Below are 9,575 nucleotides of genomic sequence, written 5' to 3' on the forward strand. Positions count from 1 at the left end.
ATGATACAAAGAGTGGGAAAAAAAGAATCCCATGTCCCTGGATTAGAAGAATTGATATCATCAGAATGTCAATCCTACCCAATTTAATCTGCATATTTAATGCAACCCTTATCAAAGTACCAGAGATATTCTACACCAATTAAAAAAAATTACAGAATTTGTCTAGAATCATTAAATACATGGTATTATCAAAGAAATTCTTTGCAAGAAGACTGACCCCAAATTATACGATAAAGGTGTAATATTCAAAACACCATGATTTTGGCACAGAAACAGAGTGGTGGACCAATGGGACAGAATAGAGACCACAGAAATAAACTCCCTGACCCCAAAATATATTTCAAAGCTGTGATCATTAAAACAGCATGGTATTGGAAAAAAAAAAAGACATGTGGACAACTGGAACCAGAATAAACCCCAGAAATAAATCCCCAAACATATAGCCAGTGGTTTTCTAACAAAAGGCACCAGTCAATATAATGTAGAAAAGAAAGCCTCTTCAGTAAATGGGGCTAGAAAAACTGGGCATCCACCTGCAGAAAGATAAAACTGGACCCCTATCTCTCACTATGAATGAAAACTCAACTCAAACTTGATCAAAGATCTAAACACAAGACCCCAAACTATAAAACTACTGGTGAATAATAGAGGGGAAACCATGAAGACAGTGGCATATGCAAGGACTTACTCAATAAGATCCCCAAAGCACAGGAAATAACCCCAAAAATAAACAAGTGAGAACATGTTATTTCAAAAGCTTCTGCACAGCAAAATAAAGAATTAGAGTGAACTGACAACCTTTGAGGTGGGAAAATAAATTTGCACAATATTCCTCAAATAGGGGTCTAATAACTAGAATATACAGAGAAATCAAGTGTACCTGAAAAAAAAAGAAAAGAAAAAGAAAAGATCAGCCCAATTAAAAGATGGGCCAATAAGCTCAACAGATACCTCTCTACAGAAGACATAAAAACAGTAAAAAAACATGAAAAACGTTCAACATCCCTTATCACAAGGGAGATAAAAATCAAAACTACAATGAGATACCACCTAACCCTTAACAATGTCTTGGATGAGATTCTCATGTTTGCATGTCCTGTGGGTGTTGTCACCCATTACTGTTGGGAGAAATAGGAAATATCAACAGAATTCTACTGAGAGAAAACAACTGGAAACTTGAACAAATGACCCATAAAACATACCCTGTGCATCTTGTCCCCTGGCTGATTTTAGTGGATTCTTGTATAGAAATGTATCCTAACAGTGATTATAAAAACTTCCTAGTTTCATAATTGCCTCCAGAAATTACAAGGCCTAAGGTGATTTGGGGGATCCGATCACCTTAACTTGCATATATACAGTTGGAGTCATAAAAGTCATGGTCTTCAAAGATAACCTAACATCATATAGCAATAGACAATATGAAGACAACTACAAGAGTCAAACTGTCACAAATTAGAAAATGTTAAAACAGATAAAGATCTGGCAAGATATTTTATTGGAAATAAAAAATAAGTGAGGATCCATATAAATTGCTTTTTTTCCAAACTTTTAAGAAAGACATTGGCTGGGGCCAGCAGGTGGTGAGGTAGTAAAGGTGTTGGATCCCCACATAGCTGACCACAGTCTGAGGCGAGGCTCAGACTGGTGGCTTGCTTTCTCACTCCCCCCACCATGAGTGTGAATGCCCTAGAGCAAAATAAAATGATAATAAATAAAATCAAATAAATAATTCTTTTTTGAAAAAAGGCAGTGTCTCTTTGAAGCAACATATGGCTATAGGCTACATGGATAACTCATGCTTACAATGTAATTTATGATTATAGGTCTCGAGTCATGTAGTTAAAGCTGAGTGTGTGAATGTTTAGGAAAGTGAAAAAAGTCATGTTGGGATTATAATACGTATGATGTAAAATGCATGATGACATGGTAGAGAAACTAAGAACAGTGCAAGTACACTATTATAGAGTTCTTGTACAGAAATTAGTGTAATGTAAACGTTTGAAGGTACATAAAAAGTCAAATGTGAATATTGTGAACCACAAAACAATCATTTAAAAAATGTTACACTTGAGGTAACAAAAAGTTCATGGACCATAAATAAACAGGAAATACATTAAATCTATCATGTAGGAATTATTTCACTTTTACTTAATTTGTACTTAAGTGTCTTTCATGGAAAACAGACTACATTCGTGTAGTAAAAAAATACTAAACTTAGAAAATTTGAAACAGTCCAGGTAGAGAAAATAAAGCTACAATACAGACTGAAGGAATTAAATAATAGAAGAAAAGAGATATTATCATATGAACACTAAAAAATAACAAGGCACATAAAATAATAGCAAAGGGCTTTGCCAAAAGAACACTCTTGAAAAACAAATACACATTGGGACCAGCAGATAGTGTAATGGCTATGTCACTGGACTCCCATGTAGTCGACCGCGGTTCGTGTCCCGGACCTGGTGACTTAAAACTTAGGCTGGGCGCGTGTGCATGTGTGCCCAAGATCCTGAGATGAGAATGGAGGAGAAGGGATTGCAGTGTGGCCACTAACCTTGGGGGTGATTTCTCACTTCCTGTCTCTCTGTCTGTCTGGTGAATACACACGCCCTATAGCAAAAACCTCTCAAAAAAAAAGAAAGAAAAACAAATACACATGTACATATATAAATATATACATACACACACACGTGTGTGTGTGTGTGTGTGTGTGTTTGTGTGTGTGTGTTAATTAAAAATGTAGAATGAAACTATCTGAGACAGTGGAGAATAGTTAAAAGAAGGAATGTTCAGGGCTGAACAGACAACCAGAAATTTGGGAATAAGGTCATAAGTCCTAGAAAAGAGGAAGCCAAAGACTATAATCCTCAATATTTGCATATAAAACTCATAAAAATTACTGGTGAACTACTAAATACACATATACAGAACTCAGAGCAACCTATAAAAAAAGCAGCTATTAGAACCTGAATAAAACAGAGAATCAGCTCCTCATCACTGCAAGGGATATAGAATTTGGAACTTGAATCTAGACAGTTAACCAACATGCAGAATAAAAATTAATCTTTTGAGATATATAAGAGTATTCACAAGTTCCATGGTGTATAATTTACATTATCAAGGGTAGAATTTATAATTAATGTTTAGTAAAAATAAAAGCAAAATGTGACCCATATTTCAGAAATAAAGTCCCTCAAATAATACAGATATTTGAAGTAGCAGACAAGAAAATTAAACTATGCAGAAATAAATTTGTGGACTTAAAGGATATTGTGAGGATTGTTGGCAATAAAATAAATTTTATAAAAAAGGCATTCAGGAACTTTCCAGAATGTGTGTTGAGAATTAGAGGAGTGATGGCAGCCTGAGCTGTCAAAAGCTAAGCGCTCCTATGCTAGCTTCAGCCCACTCACTGGCAATAGGAAGGGGTAAAAGAAAGAACTTACTATGATGTATTAGGGGTCAAACCCAGTGCCACCTAGTAAGAATAGAAAAAGACTTATTGGAAGCCAGTTATGGGGGATTCTTTCTTTTTTCCTCCTTTCTGACTCTAGTGAGTGAGCATTCCCTTAAACAGAAAAAAATGACATAAAACAAAGACATTTGGGCAAAGAAGTTAAGATAACTCATTACCAGGAGACTTACATTAAAGAAACAACTTCTTCAGTATTAAAGAAAATAAAACCAGAGTCTGATAAAATGTACAAAAAAGATGCAAGGAACACCAAAGTAGCACATATCTATGAAAGCATACTATAGAGCCTTATCTCATGACTGAAACCAATGCAATAACATGTAAAAAATATTATACATTATGACCAGGTAGGATTTATTGCTGGAATATAAGGATGATTCAATATATATATATATATATATAACAAATGTAATAGATTGCATTAAGAGAAGAAATGACAAAAATTGTATGCTCATATTAATTGGCATATAAAAAGATTTGGTAAAATATAAGTCATTTATTATTAAGAATCAATAAAAATAGGCATAGAAAATATATTTTCTAACCAAATAAAGGCCATATGTGACATTCCTACAGCTAACATAACATTAAACAGGAAAAAGTGGAAACTTTTTCAACTCAAACTAGAACAAGACAGAGATGTCCACTTTCTTCTCTCCCATTCAGCACAGATACTAGAAGTAATAACTAATACAGTCAGATGAAAGAACAAAAGGCATATAAATTGGAGAAGAAAAAACTAAATTGCCCCTATTTGTGGCTGACTTGATTATATAATGCTTCATCAGGAAAGTCATGATGCATTTTTCTATGGTTTTTTTTTACAGCCCAATACATAGGAAAACCTAAAGAATCCACGAAATAACTCGTAGATGAAATAGACAAATGCAGTAAAGTTGCAGGACACAAATCCAGCATACAAAAATCTGCAGTAGGAAAAAAAAGAATCTGCAGTAGGCTATCCCCATAGCAGTGATCAAATACTATGTGTAGGGAGCCAGATCCCACATAATCACCTGTGGTTTGAGTCCAAGGCCCTGAGGACTTTGGAAACACATTGAGTGTGTGTATGTGTGCATGTGTCCAAAACCCTGATGGAAAGAATTGGAGGAAAGGGTTTGCAGCATCCCCTGAGCACCCTGGCTAGGTCTTTGCAGCATCTCCTGAGCACCCTGGCTAGGTCAGTTTAGTCCAGAGGATAGTTCCCAGGTAGTTTTATAGCCCATAATGGCATTTTATGCTTCATTTTGGGGTGATTTTTCTCTCTTCCTGAATCTTCATCTCTCTACCACTCTCTCTAGCAAGTACATAAGCCCGTGGGTAATTAAAAATATCTAACCATGAATAAACTGAGAGAAAAATGAAGAAGGCAATCCTATTGACAATAACCACAAAAACTATTTGGAAGGAATCTCACCAAGAAAGTGAAAGACCTCTATGAATAAAATTGTAAAAGCTGAACAAGTTACTTGAAAAATACACAAAAACCAGGAAGACAATCCTTTTCATAAATTTGAAGAATCAATATAGGTGCTATACCTATACTACACCACAGTGATCTACAAATTCATTAATTCCAATTCTTACAAAAAACAAAAAAGAATATTTAACACAGAAATAATTATAAAATTTATTCAGAATCACAAATGATCCATATAATCAGACCAACTGTGTACAAAAGAAATAAAGTTAGAAGCATCTAACTTCCTGACTCCTAAATGTATTGTAAATCCTTAATCACTCAAACAGCAGGGTACTGGCACAAACACAGACATATGACTGTCCAATTGAATAGAATAAACAGGAAATAACTTAACATACAGCCAACTGATTTTTGACAAAGGCCACAGATCAAGCCTGTGAAAAAAAGTTTTCAATAAATGGTTCTGGGAGAACTCAATATCCACCAACATTCGAGTAAAAATAGATCATCTCTTACCAGTTACTATTAACTCAAAGTGGATTAAATAATTCAATATAATGGACAAATTTATAAACCTATTAAGGAAAATATACATGAACAACATATTGGAGTGAGCAAAGACTATTTAAATAAGACCCATAAGGAATGGACAAAACCATTTTTGATAGAGAAACTTGATTTCATAAGATAAAATATTTCTGAAGAGCAAAGAAAATAAAAAACAGAATAGACAATGACACTGTAATATAAAAACCATAATCCAGCAGTCGTGGCTAAATTCTGGATTCCCACATCACTGACCATGGTTCAAGTCCTGGATCAGGTGGCTCAAAAATGACAACAAATAAATAGATAAATAAAAACAATTATTTTTTTAAAAATACTGTATTTTACAAAAAGGTACAATGATTATTTGTAAACCAGAAATGATTCCAAAATGAAAATGCATGTATAATTATTTATTTATATTTATCTTTATAAGTGTACATATTTACTGATTATAATTGTATGCATGTACTTACAAGCGACTGGCAGCACAGTAGGTTTATTTACACCAGCATTACCACAAACATGTGGGTAATGCGTTACTTTACAATGATACGACAGCTACAACCACACTAGATTGCAGATTTGGGGGCTTCATTATAATCCTCTTGCACCACATGAATACATACAGCACATCACTGAAATGCTACTATGCAGTGCTTATTATATTAGTCAGGAAATACAACTTTGGGCAGTCTGTGGCATAATCAGCACATACACTCTAGGTTAGTGAAATTTATGGAGAGTTCTTTAGGGACCTGTGGTAAATTCCTGCCACACATTCCAGGTTTATATGTATCAAGTGGGTATTTCTAAGAGCTGTCTGGGACCATGCTATATTAGCAACTCTAGAAAAAGCTACTGACTGGTTTGTGTTTTAACAATCAGTAACAGTGATCACTGTAGAACACTGAGTGTGCATTTCCAGGTTAGTTGTAAAACACTGTCTCCCATGTCATCTATGTGACTAATAAAGACTATCTCATGATTCATATCCCTTGAGAATTTACCATGCTCTCCCCTTAGAGTCAATTCAAACCATGTAATAAATGCGTTTTTCCCATGTTATAAAAGCTAGAGACCAATTTTTACTGATCTCACAGGGCTCTACAGGCCTTATAACCTGCCTATTTCACCCTGTCAATTTTATCTTGCCTTTTTATGCATTTGTCATGCTGAATTTTAGTTAATATTACTTTTCCATTTTAATTTATAAACACTCATAAAATTCCTAAATACAATGTAAAACACTTGGGGAGATCAGTAAACAACTTACCAAAAATGAATTCATTTTCTTAATCCTGGAGAAATACAGAGGTTTCTAAAATTATAGCTGGAAGAGAAGGTGAACGAAGTAGGTTGGAGAAATGATGTTGCTTATTCCAAGATTCCCCTGTGGGAGAACAGTCACTTACACATGAGAATGGGCTAAAAAGACCTTATTGAATGAACAATAACAAATTTATTCACTGATAGAAATGAAAGACTTAGTAAAATGTTAAAATAACTTAGTAAAAATGTTACTATGGGACCAGCAAATGATGAAATAAATGGTTAGTTTGCTGAACGCTCATGTTGTCGACCAATGTTCGAGTCTCAAACCCAGTGGCTTAAACTCATGATGGGAATATGTTTGTGTATACCCAAAATCAAAAGAGGAGAATAGAGACGCCATTGTGGCACAACAATTCGCCCTAGGGGGTGAGTTCACACTTTCTGTCTTTCTGTCTCTATCTTTCTAGTGAGCACACATACTTTATAGTAAAAATTCTTAAAACAAACAAACAAACAAACAAAAACACTGGAGACCAGCAGATGACATAATGATTACATTACTGGACTCTCATGTAGTCAACCATGGTTCAAGTGTCAAATTCGATGGCTTAAAACTTACACCAAGCATATATGTGTGCATGGCCACAGGTATGCTTTGGACCCTCCTATCCAAAAACCCTTCTGCCAAAAGCCCCCATGGTGCAGGAGCCACTGGCAGCAAAACAGTATACAAGAGTGAGCAGAAGTATCACATGTCTCGGACTTCTTGCTGCTGTCTTTTGCTGGTGCATGTGCGCTTTGGTACTTTTCCTCCCACCAACCCCAACACTGGAGCCCTTCCACCATAAGCCAACCCCTGGGAAGGTACCAGCAGGTACGGCAGGAGGCACCAGAAGTGAAAGTGAGCTCAGAAGTGCACATCCCATAGTTCTTGCTGTTGACTTTTGGATGCAGAGGTGTTCTTTGGACCCCCATACCCCTGCTCCCCTTTGCTTTTAGTTCCCATAGTGCAGAAGTCAGTGTTAAACACACACACACACACACACACACACACACACAGAGAGAGAGAGAGAGAGAGAGAGAGCAGGATTGAGTATCTCAGACTTCTTGCAGCTTCCTGTGGCACACGCTCATGTGCTTTGGACCCTCCCTCCTACATCCCTCCTCTATAAGCTGCCATCCTACAGGAACCAGCAGTAGCAAGATAAAGAGCTCAGAAGGAATGCTCATCCCAACTTCTTGCAGTTGCTTTTCCCTGCACAGTTGTTCTTTGGACTCCTACTCCCTGCTCCCCTCTGCCTTAAGTCCTCACAGTTCAGGAACCAGCTGGAGAGAGAAGTATAAAGCATCTCAGATTTCTTGCTATTGCCTTTTACAAATGCAGATATGCTTTGGAACCTTCCCCACCACCCTGTTCCTCCACCATGAGCCCAATGTTGCAGGAGCCTGACTCAACAAGAGAATGAGCACAGTAATATCATGCATATTAAACTTCTTGCTCCTGCCTTTTTCTCACACAGTGCAGAAGCCAGTAGCAATGAGAGATAGAGTGAATGCAAAAAGACGGCATATCTCACACTTCTTGCTGTCTTTTACCTAGGCAGGTATGGTTTGAACCCTGTCCCTCTGCCCTTCACCACCTTCAGCCCCCAGGATGAGGTTCCAGCAGCAGCTGGAGTGACTAAGAATGAGCCCAGAAAGACCAGGCATCTCAGACTTCTTGCTGTTGTCTTTTGCCCACACACATGTTCTCTGAACCCTCCCTACACAGAGCTCCTTCACAATAAGGTGCCATAAAACAAAAACCAGCAGTGGGAAGACAGGGACAGAGTGAGAACAGAGCTGGGCATCTCAGACTTCTTCCTGCTTTGCCTGTGGAAGTGTGCTTTAGAAAACCTCCACACACACAGCCCTATGCCATCAACTCCCATGGTGCAGGAGTCAGTGGCAGTAAGAGATGGAGAGAGTGTGACATAAGAACGGAGCATCTCAGACTCCTTCATGCTCCCTTTTTCCTTCACAAGTGTACTCAGGACATTCCCTGTACCCTTCCACCTTAAGTCTCCACAGTCCAGGAGCCAGCAGCACTGAGAGACAGAGAGAAACAAAAGGAATCCATGTCTCAGACATCATACTTCTGCCTTCTGCCAGAATAAGTGTGATTTCAAGTTTCTACTTCCCTCTCCCAGCATGCCTCTGTAATAAACCCCCAGGTTGCAGTGGCCAGAGGCAGACAGAGAGCACACCTGTGCATCCCAAAAAGGACAGCACATCTCAGACTTCATACTGCTACCTTTTGCTCATGTAGGTGTGCTTTGGATTGTCCCCACACCTCATCCCTCTGCCATAAGCCCCATGTTGTAAAAGCCCATGATAGTGAGACAGAATAGAGTGAGCTCAGAATCCTTGCTGTTGCCTTTTGTCCACACAGGTGTGCTTTGGACCCTCTCACCACTCATATGCCCATCCTCTACAAGACCCCATGCTGGTCTGAGTGAGGAATAACAGAGGGTGAGCACAGAAGGGTGGGGCATCATCATTCTACCTTTTGCCCATGCCAGGGTGTGTTAGACCTTCCACATCCCATGCCCCTCTCCCTTAAGCTCCTAAAGTGCATGAGTCAGCATTGGCAAGAGAGAAAGACAGAAAGAGAGTGAGCACAGGAGGATAATTATCTCAGAACTCTTGTTGCTACCTTTGGCAAGTCTAGATGTGCTTTGAAGTGCCCTGTACCACTCTGCCCTCCACCATAAGCCCCATGATAAAGGAGCCAGTGGCAGTGAGACAGTGAGAGTAAGCACTGACTTTCAGACTTTTTGTTGCTGCCTTTTCCCTGTAGAGATTCACTTTGGA

At 38.0% G+C, this 9,575-nt stretch overlaps 1 pseudogene; it reads right to left on the reverse strand.

Annotated features, from left to right (window-relative positions):
• LOC102485003 (cofilin-2 pseudogene) overlaps window positions 1-6,823 on the reverse strand; it is a 21,158-nt pseudogene extending 14,335 nt beyond the window's left edge.
• Between the last annotated feature and the right edge of the window lie 2,752 nt (window positions 6,824-9,575).

The sequence above is a fragment of the Tupaia chinensis genome, unplaced genomic scaffold (assembly GCF_000334495.1).
Source record: "Tupaia chinensis unplaced genomic scaffold, TupChi_1.0 Scaffold143929_1, whole genome shotgun sequence".
Taxonomy (NCBI): domain Eukaryota; kingdom Metazoa; phylum Chordata; class Mammalia; order Scandentia; family Tupaiidae; genus Tupaia; species Tupaia belangeri.